The 20,402-nt window shown below is 41.8% G+C and overlaps 1 long non-coding RNA gene and 1 pseudogene across 2 annotated transcripts in view; one reads left to right on the forward strand and one right to left on the reverse strand.

The window, feature by feature from the left end:
* The window catches only part of LOC104005982 (uncharacterized), a 164,319-nt gene that overhangs the window by 3,271 nt on the left and 140,646 nt on the right, over positions 1–20,402 (forward strand). The window lies entirely within an intron of this gene.
* Positions 18,517–18,937, reverse strand: LOC100613571 (2-iminobutanoate/2-iminopropanoate deaminase-like; annotated as a pseudogene).

Here is a 20,402-nt window from a genome sequence, read left to right on the forward strand (position 1 = left end):
GGGAGCCAACGTTCATTCATTCACTCATTCATTGAACAAAACATGTATTGGGCTGGGCGCAGTAGCTCATGCCTGTAATCCTAGCACTTTGGGAGGCCGAGGCGGGCAGATCACCTGAGTTCAGGAGTTCAAGAACAGCCTGGCCAACATGGTGAAGCCCCGCCTCTACTAAAAATACAAAAATTAACTAGGCGTGGTGGCGGGCGCCTGTAATCCCAGCTACTCAGGAGGCTGGGGCCAGGAGACGGAGGGTGTAGTGAGCCAAGAACGAGCCACTGCACTCCAGCATGGGCGACAGGGCAAGACTCTGTCTCAAAAAAAAAAAACAAAAAACCGACCATGTATGAATGCCCATTCAGTGCAGGCACAGGCTAGTGCTGAGGCTAGAGGAATGACGAACAGGGTAAGGCTCAGCCCTCGGGGAACATTCATTTCTGGACCACGAGCCTTACAAATGCAATGACGGGGACTTGGGAGATGAGCTGTAAGCCACGAGTAGGAAGCTGCCACAAGAAGATGGAGAACAGGGGAGAGGAGAGCATATACAAAGGCCCTGAGGTGGGCGCTTTTGAGGAAGAAAAGGAAAGGCAGTGTGGATTTAGATCATTCTAGGCGTCTACAAACTCTCATCTTAGAGAGCCCTTCATCAAATTCTGCCAGTGGGGAGCTTGGGGCTCAGAGGAAGGCCTCCACGAGCTTTCCATGATCATCCTTTCTCTTGCTCTGAACTTCCTTCCATGCTTCATTACCCAGTTTTATATTCTCTCTGGCCTCTACCGCTCCCGAATATTATATGACTTGACAAAAACAGCACTGTCCATTGAAAAAGGGCCAGGTCTTTAACACCCAGGTCAGAGCACAGACATGTCAATCTCAGACACTTCAAGACTTTATGCATGGACAGGAGATCCCAGAAAGTGGCTTTTTTTTCTTCTAAAACATTTCAGAAGTTTCTAGTAACTTCCTTGAGCCTTAGTTTGCACATCTGTAAAGGAGGGATAAAGGCCCCCCAAGCTCTGATAAGACAACCCCGGTTCTCAAGCTTACCTCGCCTCACAGTCCTGGGGTGCAGGAGGTTAAGGATGTAGAGCCCGAATCCCGAACTCATTTGCCATCCTTCCAGCTGTGTGGCCTTGGCCAAGTTACTGCCAGTCTCTGAGACGTTTTCTCAACTGCAAAACAGAAGTAACTGGAGCAACCTTTCGTGGAGGGTGCCAGGCGCTGGAGCGTGGCTAAGGTAGGGACCACGTCCCAGCCGCCCTTTCCCGCCCTGCGGCGCAGGCCCACTCTCTTGGCTCTCCTGGCCCGCACACTCAGCTCGGCCGCCGCGGCTGCCGCGGAAGCGCGCAGTGAGGCTAGTGGGGCCACGAGCGGCGCGCTGAGCATGCGCGCCCGATAGAGCCTCGAGATGCGCCGGGCCGCGCTGCGCTGCAGTACCGCCCGCGGCCTGCAGTGTCGCTGCGAGCCCGGCTGGCCCAGCTCCGCGTGTAGAGCTCTACCCGGCGCGGCGGGCGGTGCAGCCCCGCGCTCACCTGGGCGCCCTCGCTCCCGCTCGCCCCGCGCTTCCGAAAATCGGGAATGTAATGTTTTGTTTTTACATTCCAATTTGCACCCTCCCCAGGCTGGCGTGGAATCCGAGGGTTCCTGATGACTGCAGCTCCTCGCCCCTCCCGCTGTGTTCCCGCCGCCTCTGGGCTGAAAGCGCCATCAGGACCCGTGGCGCGTGGGCTTTGTTAGTCATTAACTCCTTGGGACATAGCAGGAGCATGGTGCGCGGCACAGAACAGGCTTGGCTTCCACGGCCCATCCAGGCCGTGGTCAGCGTCCCTTGCTTAGACCAGAGCTCTGGAAAGCGGAGAGGGGGACAGGGGCCGTTCCCCAGATCTGTTCCGGAGGATATAGATCAGAACCAGAGAGGGTGCATTTAGAAACTCATTGCAACCTGACAAAGTTGCAGCGTTGTAGCGCGGGGTCAGCAACAGGAATTCGGGTTGGGTGGAGTCGGACTCAGGGAGTGGTCGCTTGTGCGCAGAACTGCGTAGACTCGAGTAGGTTCGAAAAGGATAGGCCTGGGGGCAAGATCTAGTCCTTCACCACAGGTAAATCTAGGCGGCCGCGAGGGTCTCCTGGCTCATTTTCCTGCATCCACTGGCCTCCCACCACACTGCGACATCCAGAGTGGTCGTTACACAAAGCAAACTGAATTAAGTCATTCCCCTGCTCCAGAGTCCTTGCAGCCTCCAGCCCTACAGGATGCGCCCCTGCCTGCCTGCCAGGTCGTCTTATACCCTCTCCGCATGGTCTTGCAAAACTGACTCCGCTATGCACCGCTGATGCACCAGGCTTCTCCCGGGAAAGACCTTTGCACGAATTATGCCTGCCTGGGGTATCTCTTTCCCCTCTCAACTCAAAAATCACCTTCTCAGAGGCCTTTCTAACCATTTCAGTACTCCTCATTCTGTCACATCCCTGTGTTTTATGTTCTTCATAATGAACTGAAACTGTTTGTTGTATGTTTTCTTGGGTCTTTTCATTTTCCCCTACTTGGAAGTAAGCTACTGTCTTGTTCACCCTTAGATTCCCAGCGCCTAAGGCAGAGGCCTGACACTTATAAGCACCCATTATAGTTGAGTTCCCATTTATTAATTCAAGCAAAAACTGTGGTTTGGGTCACCAAAGCATGAAACCCCACTTGGAATCTTGGGGTTTGGATATTAGCACTTAACTATTCATCCACTCCTTCATCTCTAAATTTTCTTGTCAGAGAAAATCATGGAAATAATGATAGTATCTGCCTCATGAGGTTTCCATGAGGATGAGATGAGTTACTTTTTGTAGAAGACTCTCATGTTGAGAGACATTTATGATTGCATCAGTTAGGATGGGCTGGGTTACACTACAGTAATAAAAAATCTCCCAAATCTCAGTAGCTTAGAAAGACAAAGGTTTCTTTTCACTTACACTAGATCTCCATCAGGGATTGGTTGAGTACTCCTTGCTATCTTTAGCCCAGAAACCAGACTTACCAAGCAGACACCAACTGATGTGTGGTCAGTTGTCAAGGCAGAGGGAAGAAGAGCTTGGCTTAACAGAGCACTGATTCTTAAGACTTCCGACCAGACGTGCAAATGACTTCCACTCTCATTTAACTAGCCAAAGCAAGTCACATGCCCCCTCATAATTGCAAAGAACAGAGGAGTGCCATCCTACCATGTGCCTTGGAGAACTGGACATACTTTCTAGATGGTAACAGCTATTGTTACTATTCATTCTAGAAGTCTTCCAGTATACTGTGATGTCCACAAACATCATGAACAACAGAACTCAGGGAAGGCTGAGCTTATGTGGATATTCAGCATGGATTTTTTTTTTCCTGTTCTTGGACAGAGCCCAACATTCTTGCTTTATGTTGAAGGAGTGTGTTAGTGACAGGTCTCTTGGGGTTCACTTGTTCTCTCTTCACAAAATCTGGATGGCACTAGGTAGTACTAGATAGACGGTAAGGCCCATTGGAAGAAAAGTAGTCTATTTTGCTCTCCTTTTGTATACTGAGATTCTACTTCAATGGCTGGCACAATATTTACTGAATCAATGACTATTTGGTAAGTATATCTTTTTTTTTTTTTTTTTTTTTTTGAGATGGAGTCTTGCACTGTTGCCCAGACTGGAGTGCAGTGATGCGCTTTTGGCTCACTGCAACCTCTGCCTCCCAGGTTCAAGTGATTCTCCTGCCTCAGTCTTCCGAGTAGCTGGGATTACAGGCGTCCGCCACCACACCCAGCTAATTGTTTTGTATTTTTAGTAGAGATGGGGTTTCACTATGTTGGCCACGCTGGTCTCGAACTCCTGACCTCGTGATCTGCCCACCTTGGCCTCCCAAAGTGCTGGGATTATAGGCATGAGCCACCGCACCCGGCCGCAAGTATATTTTATCTTAATAGTAAGGGAATGACAGCCCTGAAAATGTATCTTTCCAGTTTATCCAGGAACCCTGTAAAGAAAAATGTAAATGATTCATTTATTTAGCAAATAAGCAGGTTGAGAACATTGTTACATCAACATCTGCCACTGGAATTTCTCTTGGGGAGAAACCATTTTTATTAAGAAAAATAAAATTCCAGAGCTTGCCTTGGAGACCTCACTTCCCAGACCTAAAGCAGAGTTTACTCCTTATTCAGAACAGCATAAGGAGAACAGCATTAGGAGAACAGCATAGCTCCCAGGAATTTTTCTTTTCTTTTCTTCAACTTTCACTTTAAGTTCTGGGGTACATGTGCAGGATGTGCAGGTTTGTTACATAGGTAAACGTGTACCATGGTGGTTTGCTGCACAGATCATCCCATCACCTAGGTGTTAAGCCCAGCATCCATTAACTATTCTTCTTGCTGCTCTCCCTACCCCCATTGACAGACCCCAGTGTTTATTGTTCCCCACCATGTGTCCATGTGTTCCCATTATTCAGCTCCCACTTACAAGTGAGAATATGCGGTGTTTCGTTTTCGTTCCTGTGTTGGTTTGCTGAGGATAATGGCTTCCAACTCCATTCAAGTCCGTGCAAAGGACATGATCTCATTTCTTTTTATGGCTGCATAGTATTCCATGTGTACATGTACCACATTTTTTTTATGCAGCCTATCATTGATGGGCATTTGGGTTGATTCCATGTCTTTGCTATTGTGAAGAGTGCTGCAGTGAACATATGCATGCATGTATCTTTATAACAGGATAATTTATATTCCTTTGGGTACATACCCAGTAATGGGATTGCTGGGTCAAATGACATTTCTCCCTCTAGGTCTCTGAGGAATCGCCACATTGTCTTCCACAATGGTTGAATTAATTTAGACGCCCACCAACAGTGTAAAAGTGTTCCTATTTCTCCGCGATCTCACCAGCATCTGTTCTTTTTTGACTTTTTAATAATAGCCATTCTGACTGCCGTGAAATGGTTTCTCATTGTGGTTTTGATTTGCATTTCTGTAATAATTAATGATGTTGAGCTTTTTTTCAGGTTCATTGGCTAAGTGTATGTCTTCTTTTGAGAAGTGTCTTTTCTCGTCCTTTGCCCACTTTTTAATAAGGTTGTTTTCTTCTTGTAAATTTTTAAGTTCCTTGTAGATTCTGGATGATAGCCCTTTGTCAGATGGATAGATCAGAAAAATTTTTTTCCCCTTCTGTAGGTTGTCTGTTCACACTGATGATAATTTCTTTTGCTGTGCAGAAGCTCATTAGTTTAATTAGGTCCCATTTGTCAATTTTTGCTTTCGTTGCAATTGCTTTTGGCATTTTCGTCATGAAATCTTTGCCTGTGCCTCTGTCCTGAATGGTATTGCCTAGATTTTCTTCTAGAGTTTTTATAGTTTTGGCTCCCTGGAATTTGAGGTTAGGAAAACTTGAGAGAAAAGTTCAGAGTAGAGAAAGCACCCTAAGGTGAAAGGTGTTCTAGATAAATTTCCAGAAGTTAGGTGGTCACAGACTTTTAAGAATGAGCAATATAATAAATTGTTTTTTCACTGTTTCTGTGACTCTTTAGGAAAAGTCTGATACATACAATGTAGTGATCGTAGTTATGTTGGAAGCTGCCAGGTTTTACCCAATATGCGTTCTCTTTTTTCTTAATGGAACCCCACTTTTAGCTAGATATATGGACACCATGGGCCTTTAAGCCCCTTTTAGAAATACTCTGTGAAACGTTGCTAGACAACCCACCAAAACATATAATTAGTTTAAGGTTGCAGTAGTAGCCCAGTCTGGTAGTTGTTACCCTAAATCTGTCTCTCCTCTTTTTTCCTTAATTATGACCTTCCTACAATTTCTTACTGGGCACATAGCTGCTCAGAAAGAAAGACTGGGCAGGGCTGGGTGACTCACACCTGTAATCCCAACACTTTGGGAGGCTGAGGCAGGCGGATCACTTGAGGCCAGGAGTTCGAGATGAGCCTGGCCAACATGATGAAACCCCAACTCTACTAAAAATACGAAAATTAGCCGGGCATGGTGGCGCATGCCTGTAATCCCAGCTACCCGGGAGGCTGAGGCAGGAGAATTTCTTGATCCCAGGAGGTGGAGGTCCAAGCAATTCTCCTGCCTCAGCCTCCCAAGTAGCTGGGATTACAGGTGGGCACCACCACACCTGGCTAATTTTTGTATTTTTGGTAGAGGTGGGGATTCACCGTGTTGGCCAGGCTGGTCTTGAACTCCTGACCTCAAGTGATCTGCCTGTCTTGGCCTCCCAAAGTGCTAGGATTACAGGCATGAGTCACCACACCCGGCCTAGAAAATCTTAATAACAGAAAAATATAAGAAAAAGAATGCTATGCCCAAAATATGTCAAATATGTTATCTTTAGTTAAGACTGAGTACATAAGTGACAGGGCCCCATGCAAAATGAATATGTGGAGTTCCTTTTTCAAAATATCATTAATCTTGTAAAGACATAGAGCATTAAACCAACCATGAGGTCCCTGTAAGTGTGGGGACTTGTGTGACTGCACAGATCACATGCCCTTGAAGCCAGCCCTGTCTTCAGTTAAGTCTTCTTATTGGAAAGCCAACTGCATTACTTTCCTATGGCTGCTATAACAAATTACCACAAAGGTGGTGGCTTTAAACAACACACATATATTATCTTATAGATCTGGAGGCCAGAAGTCAAAATGAGCTAAAATCAAGGCGTTAGCGTAGTTGGCTCCTTCTGCAGGCTCTAGGGATGAGCCCATTCCTTGTGCCTTCCAGGTTCCCAAGGGAGCTGGCGTTCCTTGTCTCCTGGCTCCACATTGCATAGCCTTTTTTCCTTTGCTTTCTTTGTCACATTGCCTTCTCTCTGACTCTGACTCCTGTACTCCTCTGTGTTAGTCCATTCTTGCATTGCTGTAAGGGAATACCTGAGGCTGGGGAATTTGTAAAGAAAATAGGTTTATTTGGCTCATAGTTCTGTAGGCTGTACAGGAAGCATGGCACCAGCATCTGCTTCTGGTGAGGCCTCAGGAAGTTTCCAATCATGATGGAAGGCAAAGGGGAGTCAGCATGTCACATGGCAAGAGCTGGGGCAAGAGAGAGGAAGAGGTGCCAGGTTCCTTTAAACAATCAGATCTCATGTGAACTAACAGAGTGAGAACTCACTCATCACGGAGAGGATGGCACTAAACCATTGCTGAGGGATCTGCTCCCATGATCCAATACCTCCCACCAGGCCCCACCTCCAGCATTGGGGATTACATTTCAACATGAGATTTGGAGGAGACAAACATCCAAACTATATCACTCTTTTATGAAAACCCTTGTGATGACCTTAGACCCACGTGGATAATGCAGATAATCTCCCCATTTTGGCATCCTTGGCTTGATTACATCTGCAAAGTTCTTTTTGCTACATAAAATTCCAGAGATTAGGGCATGGAACTCTTTGGAGGGTCATCATTCAGCCTGCTATACCAATAGAACCCTCTTTTTAAATGCCCAACGTGCTTTTGCTTACCAAAGCAGCCAAGAGAGATAGCTCCATGAAGTCATAGAGTTGGAAAGTACTTTAACTTCTCTAGACACGGGAAATTTCCGACTGAATAGCTCATGGTCATACAAACTATAAACTTGTTTCTAAAATGGAACTTTTTTTTCTGCCCACCCCACTAGTCCAGTCAACACTTGTGAATGCCCTATATCGGGATGTGTTTCAAAGATCTATTTATTTATGCAAGGCAGAAACTTCAGAGTCATCTTAAATTATTTCCTCTCCCTCATGTGCCACTTCCATTCTCACCCCTACTTCTGACGAATCACCAAGTAGTATGTATAACCTCAAAAAATGTCTGTGATCTGTTTCATCCCACCATGGTCAAGTTTAGGTCTTCGTTATCTCTTCTACCAGTAGCCCTGCCTCTGTTATCTCTCCATTCCAATACATCTTCTAAAGATCTGTAATGGAATATTCCCTACAGCACTGACTAAACACCAGAAAATCGGAAATACCTTAAATATCCAGAAATAGAGAACCATACTCATGGTATAGTCATAAAATGGAATCTCACACAGCACAGAAATGAATTAGATTATGCACCTCAAAACAGATATCAAAAATATGATGTTGAGTGAAAAGCAGGTTGCAGAATATGCATGCATTATAATTATAATTTTTTTGTTTTATCTTTTTTTGTTCTTCTCAAAAAAATTTTTTATTTTTTATTTTCTGCATGTATTATAATTATATATAGGTTGATAGATACAATTATATATTGTTTGTTGTATTATATAATGTGTATGTATAATTAGAGTACTATTTTATGTGTTCAACTTTATGCACACATATGTATATGTCTGTAATCACATACATGTATGTATATGTCTGTAATCACATATATGTATGTGATTATATATGTATGTGATATATACTTAAATAAGAGTACTATTTTCCTGTAATCCCAGCACTTTGGGAGACCGAGGCGGGTGGATCATCTGTGGTCAGGAGTTCGAGACCAGCCTGGCCAACATGGTGAAACCCCACCTCTACTAAAAATACAAAAATTAGCTGGGCGTGGTAGCATGCGCCTGTAGTCCCAGCTACGCGGGAGGCTGAGGCAGGAGAATTGCTTGAACCTGGGAAGCAGGGGTTGCAGTGAGCTGAGATTGTGCCACTGCACTCCAGCCTGGGGGACAGAGCGAGACTCTGTCTCAAAAAAAAAAAAAAGTACTATTTTACATTTCGCTATATGCACACATATCACATGTATATACTTATGTGTGTATGAAATTAACCACATAAAATAGTACTCTAAGGATAATACATATGTAGTAAAATACACAAATATTCATCAAAATGGTCATCACAAAATTCAGCATTGTGGTGTTCTCTAGGAAAGAAGGAAGACAATGTGGCCTGGCAGAAAGGCAGAGGTGACTTTAAGTATATCTTCATGTTTCTGTTTTATTTTGGAAGAAAAGGAGGAGATTTAAAGCAATATGGTAAGACATTCATATTATCTAAAGCTGGGTAAAGACTATGTGGATAATTGTTAAATGCTGTGACGATATTTTGAAATGCCTTATAGTCAAAAAGGGAATAGAGTGCCTCAAGAAGCATGAAATCCACATGCAGACTTTCAGGGATCTCTCAACATAAGTAGTGACTCCACCAAATCAACCCAAAGCAAAGCTTGCCAGTCATCGGGCGCTGCTATGTACCCTAATCTCCCATTGGCTTTTGATGTTCTCATTATACTATGCAGAAGTCAAGCAAGGATCACCAGACATTTGAGGAAACACTCCCATTTGAAAGCCAGAGAACAAATGACCTCAGATGAAAAAGAAATCCTAAGTGGCATCCTCAGAAAGATTAGAGAATACAATGCATTCATAAAGTGCAAGATTCTATAGTAAAGGGATAACCAGAAGACAATGAGATAAAGAGTCATGGAAAGTATGTACATTTTGGAAGATAAAGTCAAAGAAATCTTCCAGAAAGTAAATAGAAATGGAAGAAAGGTAGAAAATATGAGAGAAGAGACTGAATGATGGAGAAGATCAATCCAGAAGTTTCAATACCTGAATAATAATATAGTCATGATGATGATGATAGAAACAGATAGTGTAAAAAAAAGAACAAAAAGATAACAAAAACAAAGTCCAGAATTGAAGAGCATGAATCTCTGCATTGAAAGGCTGCATTTATTGCACAGAACAATAAATATGTATATATCCATATCTAGATACAGCATCACAAATGATAAAGACAAACTCTATAACAGTTTACTTATAAAGGAAAGAGAAACAGGCATCAGAATTTTCACCCACACTGAGCTAAGAAGACAACAGAGCTCTTCATTCAAAGGTTTGGAGAAATATTATTTTCAACCTAGAATAACCCACTGACCTAGTGTGATGAATGAAAAAGACATTTTCAGGCTGTAAGGCTTCAGAAAGCTTACCTCCTACACTACTATTTCTTAGTAAATTATTTGAGATATTTTCTGGCAAAAATAAAGTAAGTAAATAAGCCAAGGGATTCTAGTATCCAGGATTTTAATACAGGAAAGAGAAAAGGCATGAGGGAAAATCATAGGATGACCCCTGGGGAGCAGGTATAGATACCCATGCCGATGACCACTGGAGGAAGAACATGTCTGCTGGTAATTTGCCGGTTGTGAGAGAACAAGGGGAGCCTTTTAGAATACTCTGTTTAATAAAGACATTGGAAAAATTTGAAAATATATTTCTGTTTAGTACTTAAGAAAAACCTGTATGTAGAAACTCCCCATGAAAATTAGAAATTCAACAATAGTTTCATATGCTTATGTTTGTTTATTTATTTATTTTTTGAGACAGAGTCTCGCTCTTGTCACCCAGGCTGGAATGCAATGGCGTGATCTCAACTCACTGCACCCTCTGCCTCCCGAGTTCAAGCGATTCTCCTGCCTCAGCCTCCCGAGTAGCTGGGACTACAGGCGCCTGCCACCATACCTGGCTAATTTTTTGTATTTTTAGTGGAGACTGGGTTTCGCAGTGTTGGCCAGGCTGGTCTCGAACTCCTGCGCTCAGATGATCTGTCCACCTCGGCCTCCCAAAGTGCTGGGATTACAGGCCTGAGCCACCGCACCCGGCCAGTTTCACATGCTTATAATCAAAATAATGTAACTACTTTGACTTCCACTTTTATAATCCACATAATGAAAAGAGAGGCAATGATTCACTTATGCTAAAGAGCAGAATATGCATGTTCAGCCTTGAAGATGTAAAAGTAGAGAATACAGAGGCAAGAGATGGAAGGGAAGAGGACTGAAGGAAAGGCACTGGGCGGAGGATTATCTTACAAAGCCAGGAGCAAAAGATGCTGTGTCTATAATGAAAAAAAGAAGTTAAAGTTTGAATATCTTATTTCAACTTGCAAAGGCAACCAAAAGAGAAAAACAAAGAGAAATAATTGTACAAAATAATTTCATGGAGGGGAAGTGATGATTCACATAAAAGAAGCAATTCTTTGTCTATTATAGCAGAATGGAGAATTTCTAAAATTGATAAATCAAAAAAAGAACATAAGAAAAAGATAGAGATAAGAAAAAGTGGTTTCTTATCTCTAGTTTTCATGACTTTATTTCTAAATGATAAAAAAGAATTTCATGCAGAGGTATTTGCAAACACTTCTCTGCAAATAAAACACTCTTGGTGTAGATAGTCTTTACTTCCAAAAACCTCAAAGCCAAATTGGATAAAATGATAATATAGGATATAATTTCTCTTTGTATTTTTTAATTGCTGGAGAAATCTTGATCTGCTACATATGAATTTGGATCACATACCTGGAACTCCGGTAGCTAGAAAAGTTCACCTTGATGCATGAAAATGCTGTAAATTGTCATTTTTTTACTTCCATTTTCTTGCATCAGTAATATCTTTGCCGTTTCATTTTGTCTGTTAGTCAGTATGGATATTCATTACAAATAACTATAAAGAAGTAGTTCAAAACTCCATGCTGATCAACATGATGGTGGGGAGTAAATAGCACACCAGGTTAAGTGTCTGATTCTGCATATGCTTGTCTAATCACTGCGAACCATGATATGCATGCAGAGCACTCAAAGCTTTTTTTTTTTTTTTGAGGTAGTGTTTCACTTTTGTTGCCCAGTCTGGAGTGCAGTGGCGCCATCTCGGCTCACTGTAACCTCTGCCTCCCAGGTTCAAACGATTCTCCTGCCTCAGCCTCCCAAGTAGCTAGGATTACAGGTGCCTGCCACCACACTCGGCTAATTTTTTGTATTTTTAGTAGAGTCGGGGTTTCATCGTATTGGCCAGTCTGATCTCGAACTCCTGACCTTAGGTGATCCACCCGCCTCAGTCTCCCAAAGTGTTGGGATTACAGGCATGAGCCACCACAGCCGGCCTCAAAGCTCTTTTAAAGACAGCAAGAGGAGAAGATACATCACTCTTTACTCTGAGATTCAAATAAAAATCGTGAGAGCATCCCACTTGTAGTAGGAGATGCAATGGCCATCACTTTTTTTCTGGGAATTTTTGAAGGGGTTGGGTTGGGAGAGATAGAGTAATTCTTTTTCTTCTATAGACTTCTCACTGCAAGTTTTTGCTTCTGCTAAATTATTTGAATTTGCAAGCCATCCAAAACATGCTGTTCTTTTTTTTTTTTTTGATGTGGAGTCTCACTGTGTCACCCAGACTGGATTGCAATGGTGTGGTCTCTGCTCACTGCAACCTCTGCTTCCCAGGTTCAAGCAACTCTCCCGCCTCAGCCTCCCGAGCAGCTGGGACTAAGGGCACGTGCCACCACACCCAGCTAATTTTTGTATTTTTAGTACAGACAGGGTTTCACTATGTTGGCCAGGTTTGTCTCGGACTCCTGACCTTGTGATCCACCCTCCTCAGCCTCCCAAAGTACTGGGATTATAGGCGTGAGCCACTGTGCCCGGCTGTGCTGTTCATTTTTCATACCATGTTAGCTCATGCTTTGCCTACTCCCATCCTTTTCATTCCCAAACAGTACTTCATCAGATCATGTTGAGTTTGGCTGTGAATAATATAAAACACAAAATAGCAGCGTATTTTCCTCTTAAGTACATTAAGTTAGGGGTAAGGAAGGCAAGTGGGTATGGCAGCTCCATGATGAGGAAGACCACAGGCTCCTTCTACCTTGTTGCTCCACCATCCTCAGGAAGTGACCTGCACTTCATGGTCCATGATGGCTGTTCCAGCTCCACCTCCAGCTCCAGCCATGGCCCCTCATCCCTTTATTCCAGTCAATAGAATGGGGAAACGAGCAAAGAATTGCATGCCTTTTCTGATAAGGGCATTTTTGGATGCCATATGTACTCTAGATCTACTCATTTCCCGTTGACTAGAACATGGTCACATGATCACACTGAGCTACAAGCAAGAGTAGACAATTCAGTTTCTCTTTCTTTTTTCTTTGTTTTTCTTTCTTTCTTTCTTTCTTTTTTTTGGACAGAGTCTTTGCTCTGTAGCACTCTACCCTGGGCAACAGAGTGATACTCCCTCTCAAAAAAAAAAAAAAAAAAGATTTTCTATATCAATGGGGAAATCTTCTTTTTTTCTTTTTTGTTTTTTGAGATGGAGTCTTGCTCTGTTGCCCAGGCTGGAGTGCAGTGGCATGATCTCTGCTTACTGCAACCTCTGCCTCCAAGGGGGAAATCTTTTTGAAAAATCTAGGTCCCCACGCAGCTGAAGAAATTGCTTAGCTTCTCATATTTTTGTATTGGATTTGGGCTCTGCCTTCATACTGGGAGGTATAAAGTGTGGGGAGTTAGAAACCATGGTCTTTAGAGCAGGGCTGCCACACTGCACAAGTCCAGGGGCTACCATTCATATGGGATGACAGGCATCACGTGGCAGAGCTGGGACTAATTTCTAGGTTTATCAAGTATGCTTTAGGACTTAGAAGCAAGGCAGTCTCCCTGTATTTTCGTGTCCACATCTCTAGAATGGAAAATAATCGTAGCTATTTTGCAAAGCCTTTGTATGAGTTGAAATGAATGGTTTCACTTCTAATGAATAGAAAACTCCACATTGGTTTAAACACTAACGAAATGTATAGTCTCATCTCTCATGAGGTCCAGTGGAAAGGGAAACCTCAGGGTTGGTTAATCAGACACTTCAGACCACCATCAAAGTACAGCTCCTCTTGTCTGTGCTTGCCACCTTCTATGGTGGAACACTATTGTCCTCTGGCTAATGGCAGCAGCCCAGCCCTCCAGACAGCGCAACCCTCAAAAGGAAAAGAGCCTGACTTTGCCTGTGTGTAGTGAGAAACTTTCTGGAAGCTTAAGATTTTTCTTCCTGTGCCTCTCTTTTTTTTTTTTTTTTTTTTTTTTGAGACAAGTCTCGCTTTGTCACCCAGGCTGGACTGCAATGGCACCATCTCGGCTCACTGCAACCTCTGCCTCCCAGGTTCAAGTGATTCTCCTAACTCAGTCTCCCGAGTAGCTGGGACCACAGGCATGCACCAACATGCCCAGCTAATTTTTGTATTTTTAATGGAGATGGGGTTTTACCATCTTGGCCAGGCTGGTCGCAGAATCCTGACCTCAGGTGATCCACCCACCTCAGCCTCCCAAAGTGCTGGGATTACAGGAGTGAGCCACCGCACCTGGCCCCTTTCTGTCTTTTTATAAAGAATGACAGCCTATGGTGGTGCTTCAGTCAGGCCCAGAACTGGCACCGTGTGCTGATGACCTGTGCAGTCACATGGATCCCGTGCTTGGAAGGATCTTGCACTTGGTTTAATGCTGCCGTCACTATCTTGACCTTCTTAATACCTTTCGAGCACAGGGCCCCCATTTTTATTTTGCACTGGACCTTGCAAATTCTATAGCTGGTCCTCATCTGGACTTGCCCTTTGGGCCTGAGGATTGAGCCACCCTTTGAAGAACATGACTCCATGAGGATACCTGAGAGGGTACCTGACTACAATGACAGCCATTTTCCTACACCTGTTGTGAGAATGGACATGGTCAGTTTCAACACAAGTTAGCTGACTTAAAGTTCAATGTTCAAGGGAGTCACTAGAGTGGGAGCATTGGGCAATTGAAAGGACTCACAAGACCCCAGAGGGTGTGCTCATTTAGAGCTTTAATATAGGTAAAAGGTGGTAGAGCAGGAGAAGGAAAGTGCAGAGAACTTGGAAACGTCCAGAAGCTTTACCTTTATTATTATTTTACTTTATCTTTAGATTGTGAACCACCAAAGTCTGTGTGAGGTGCCTCGGTCTCAGGGTCAGTAAAATTTTCATTGAATATTTCCCCTGTGAGTCTAGAGAACCTAGCTAGAGGGTGGTGGTGTTTCTAAAGACAAAGCTCTCTTAATTGTTCATATTTGGCCATGTGCAGGTGAGGAGCCGTAATCACAAAATCCAAATCAGGAATAATAAAGTCCACTTCCCAGGTATTCCATGAAAAGTAAAGAAAGATGACACAGCATCTCACTTATTGATTAAATAAGGTGATTAAGCTATTGATACATAACAGGTCCTCAATATGTGTGATTTTAATTTATTAAAGATGAATAATACTTATTTTTGTCATATGAATTTCAATTTTAACTACCATTTTAAATCTGATCATTTTTGTTACAGGGATTTGGATAATATTTTGAAACTGAAGTTTTTCCAAACTCTTAACGGTTATTTATTTATTTGTTTATTTTTTTTGAGGCGGAGTCTGGCTCTGTCACCCAGGCTGGAGTGCAGTGGCGCGATCTTAGCTCACTGCAAGCTCCGCCTCCCGGGTTCACGCCATTCTCCTGCCTCAGCCTCCCAAGTAGCTGGGACTACAGGCGCCCGCCAACACGCCCGGCTAATTTTTTGTGTTTTTAGTAAAGACGGGGTTTCACCATGTTAGCCAGGATGGTCTCAATCTCCTGACCTCGTGATCCGCCCGTCTCGGCCTCCCAAAGTGCTGGGATTACAGGCATGAGCCACCGCGCCCGGCCTCTTAAAGGTTACTCTTTAAAAATGTACGATATGTTGCCAAAAGACAGCAGAAAAAAAATGAGCAGGCCAGGCGCCGTGACTCAAGCCTGTAATCCCAGTGCTTTGGGAGGCCAGGGCGGACGGATCATTTGAGGTCAGGAGTTCAAGACCAGCCTGGCCAACATGGTGAAACCCTGTCTCTATTAAATACAAAAAAAAGAAAAAAGAAAAAATGAGCCGGGCATGGTGGTGGGCTCCTGTAATCCCAGCTACTCGGGAGGCTGAGGCATGAGAATAGCTTGAACTCAGGAGGCAGAGGTCGCAGTGAACCAGGGTCACACCACTGCACTCCAGCCTGAGTGAAAGAGTGAGATCCTGCTTCAAAAAAAAAAAAAAAAGTTTCAGGTTTTTTTTTCTTTTTAATGGAAGATATAATGGGGAATTTGAGTTGTGTATATGTTTAGAAAGGGACTCGAGTAAAAAATGGTAATTGCTGGCAAATATCATGAGAGACTGCAGAAATGTGTTGACTGCTAGTAAATTAGTAGTAAATTGAGTTTTATAGATAACATCATTTTAGATGGGTGCATTATAAGGCTTGGTAACAAAGAATGACATTTAAAAAAATAACCAATTAAGATAATGTTCCAAGGTACGCCATTACATAGTTTTACACATTTGCAATTCTATTAACAGAATTTTCTAGTTTGCTCTTCCTGTCACACAATGCCAGAGTATGTTTCATATTGTACAATCATTTTCTCTCTTATGTATCCCCAAATCTTTTGTCCTTTCTCAAACATATCCCCATACCACCTTTAACAAATTTTAATTATTTAGTGTATTCTTATATAACTAATTTTTTTAAAAGTCATCGACATTTTTTAAAAAGTCACAGTACAGAGTTGTTTTTACAAACATAGACTAATTCTACATGCATCTTTCTGTAAGGTTCTTTAATCACTCGACATTCTATAATGTATATTCCAATAGGAAAATTGATGCAGCCCCAAAGCTTTTTTTTTTTTTTTTTTTTTTTTTTTTTGAGACGGAGTTTTGCTCTTGTTGCCCAGGCTGGAGTGCAATGGTGCAATCTCGGCTCACCGCAACCTCCTTCTCCCGGGTTCAAGTGATTCTTCTGCCTCAGCCTCCCGAGTAGCTGGGATTACAGGCATGCACCACCATGCCCAGCTAATTTTGTATTTTTAGTAGAGACGGGGGTTTCTCCATGTTGGTCAGGCTGGTCCCGAACTCCCAACCTCAGATGATCTGCCCGCCTTGGCCTCCCAAAGTGCTGAGATCACAGGCGTGAGCCACCGCGCCCGGCCCCCAAAGCATTTTTTTAAACAGTTACATAATATTCCACAGCAAGGGTATATTCAAGTTAATTTAACCATTGATTTGTTAACAATTTTTTTTTATTTTTTTATCACTTGGCGAATGATGCTTCAATAAACACGCTTTACCAATATACTCCCTACTTCAGTAAATATGCTTTTAATTCTATAGGATTTAATTCTAAAGGATAAATTTCCAGAACTAGAATTGGTAAACAAAAGGATACATATTTTTTTATTTTAAAAGAGTTTGCCAGATTAATTTTCACAAAGTTGCAGTCATTTTAGTGTTCATTGTTTTGAAAACATTATGGAACCTACTGTCTTGCCCTCCCATCATTCCCCAACTATCACTGGGTTCAACAAGTCTTTTGAACGTTTTTCCATGTATTGAGGGAAAAACATGTTAACCCACTGTTAAACTCGGCATTTCCCCGATTATTATGGAGTTGAGCTTATTTCATAGGTCTGTGAGCATCAGGATTTCCTCTTCGGTAAAATGACTATTTTTATCCTTTGACTATTTTTCAGCTGGGTTATTTGTCCTTATATTATGAATTTATGGGAGTTATTTATGTATAATATGTAGGAATCCTTTATTGGACATATGTGCTTCCAATATTTTTTGCAGCCCGTTCTTTGTCTTCTGACTTCATGTACTGCCGCCTGTCAAATTGTAGATATTTGCATAGTAAAATGTTTCTTTATTTCCTTTCATTTTTTTGAGTTTCCTGTCTTGCTTAAGAAGTCCCCCCAACACACATACCGCTGCCACCAATGCCAGAGGCGTATAAACATTGTCCTAGATCTTCTACCTTTTTTTATATTTTTATATTTAAACATTTAATTGTCATGGACATTATTTTTATATAGTCAAAAGGAAAGCTCTACCTCCCCCGCTGCTGCTCCCATTTGATAAGCTGTTGTTCTAGAAATGTTTACTTAAACAAACCACCCTTCTCACACCTGTAATCCCAGCACTTTGGGAGGCCAGGGCAGGCAGATCACTTGAGGTCAGGAGTTCGAGACCAGCCTGGCCAACATGGTGAAACCCCGTCTCTACTAAAAATACAAAAATTAGCCGGGTGTGCTGGTACATGCCTATAATCCCAGCTACTTGGGAGGCTGAGGCAGGAGAATCGTTTGAACCTGGGAGGCGGAGGTTGCAGTGAGCTGAGATCATGCCACTGCATTCCAGGCTGGGTGACAAAGTGAGACTCTGTCAAAAAAAAAAAAAAAAAAAAAAGAAAAAAGAAAGAAAGAAAAGAAAAGTATTGTCTGTATGAATTTTTGGTCTATTTTCCATTTTCTATTTTCTTTGACCATTACCATTAAATACTTTAATTTTATTCAAGTAAAAGCGGAATCATATATTTGACATGAGAACTAAGTATTTCATATCGTTAAATTAGTTTGAATTAGGTATGCTTTTTATTATGTATCAGGAATAACTTACTTTCTTTAACATTTATTTGTCTTTACATTTATTTGAATAACTATGTAATGAGTATCTGTTTCCTACATTTGGTAATATAGGTATACATTAATAATATCAGTAACTGGATTCTTGATCTAATCTCTAATTTATGTTGAACTGTCCCTGTTATATAGTATTTCCGTAATAACTTCAGGCATTTTAGTCAAACCTTACACTTTCATCAATTGTAAAAATTAAGATGTTAATTAAGATGTTACATTAGTTGTAAAAATTAAGATTAAACGTTCCAGACGAAACAACACTGGGTCCAATTACAGTCATGCTGTTGTGAGAGGTCCCTGGACAGCTGCTGCTTCCATTTCAATTCAGACTCCTTTGGCCAAAGTAACAACCTGGTAAGCAGCTCTACCTGGAAAATTAGTCTTGAAGTACTGTGTGTAAATTACACTGACAGTACTGAAGTCATTTATGTCCACCAGCAAAATTATTTACCACATTAGTGAAGTCACAGCCTGCAGTCTTCAGAACTTCACCCATTTTTGTAAGAGCTTGTTTAGCTGCTTTGGCTACCTCTCCTGCCACAAGCTGTGCATTTGAAGAGTCCATGACTAGCTGTCCTGAAATGTAAATGGTCCTGTTAACTAACACACCTTGGCCATATGGCCCAAGGACCCTGGGGGCTTTTGCAGTCCTGATCACCTTTTTAATCAAGGATGACATAGCTAACCCTTCTCTTGAGGCCTCTCTGGGAGAAGAAGCCACCACACCACCCCTGCTTGCTTCTCACCTGAGTTGATATTATTTTCTAAAAATGTCTGATAGGATTCATTTTGGTCCAGAGCTTTTTTGTGTGTGTGTGAAAAAGCTTCTCATTTGTCTTAAAGTTGAAGGGCCATTCAGATTTTCTATTTCCTCTTGTATTGACCTTCATCTGTAAAGTTATCTTTGTCAGTTTCACTGGAATAAAAGTGCTTCTGATATTTCTTTAATATCCCTTCAATGTCTGTAGTATCTGTTGTGTTGTCTTTTATTTTTTATTATTGGTTAGTGTGTTCTTATGTTTTGATTATTTTAGCTAGCTGTTTCTTAATTTTCTTAATTGTTTTAAAGAACCAACTTTTAAGCCATAAATGCTTACACTGAGTCTTTGTATTTCAAGGGCAGCTGCATTCCTCAAATTTTGGTAAATGGCATTTCATTATCATTCATTATGAAATATTAATTGTTTTGCTTTCTTCTTTGACCATGTAATTAAAAATGTGTTACTTTCAAATATTTGAAGATTTTTCTAAATATCTTATTGTTATTATTTTTTATTTAATTATTTTTTTAAATGCATATATTGGCCAGGCATGGTGGCTCATGCCTGTAATCCTAGCACTTTGGGAGGCCAAGGCAGGCGGATTGCCCAAGCCCAGGAGTTTGAGACCAGCCTGGGCAATATGGAAAAACCCCATCTCTAATAAAATACAAAAAAATTAGCCTGGCGTGATGGCACATACCTGCAGTCCCAGCTACTTGGGAGGCTGAGAATCACTTCAACACCTGGGAGGCAGAGATAGCAGTGAGCCAAGATCGCACCACCGCACTACAGCCTGGGTGACAGAGCAAGACTCTGTCTCATTAAAAAAAAAAAAAAGAAAACATATATATATATATATAATTTTGGCTCACAGAATATAACCTTTATATTTTTTCAGTTCCTTAACATTTATTGCGATATGTTTTAGGCCCCAGGAGATGGCTCTTCTTGAATATTCTATGTGGACTAGGAAAAGAATGTGTATCTATACTTGTTTTGTGTTGTTTTGTGAACTAGTCTGTAAATGACAATTAAGTCTAGTTGGTTGATAGTGGTGTTAAAATTTTCTATATATCCTTATTCATTTTTATTTGCTTGCTTTATCAGTTTCTGTGAGTTGTGTGTTAAAATTTCCAAATATACTTAGTTTTCCCTTTCAGTGCTCTCAGTTTTTGCTTCTGAATATGTATTTATTTAAATAGTATTCTATTCATATTGTGTGGTTTCAATGGCTTATCTCTCCATGAAATTAACTATATTTCTCCTGGTAGTTTTTTTTTTTTTTTTTCAGCATCCCATATTATCTCTCTCCCTTGAGTTTTCCTTTTTTTTTTTTTTTTTTTTCTGGTTTGTAGCATTTTAAAACATGTCTTGGCCAGGCACTGTGGCTCACACCTGCAA

This window comes from Pan troglodytes, chromosome 3, assembly GCF_028858775.2.
Source record: "Pan troglodytes isolate AG18354 chromosome 3, NHGRI_mPanTro3-v2.0_pri, whole genome shotgun sequence".
NCBI classification, from domain to species: domain Eukaryota; kingdom Metazoa; phylum Chordata; class Mammalia; order Primates; family Hominidae; genus Pan; species Pan troglodytes.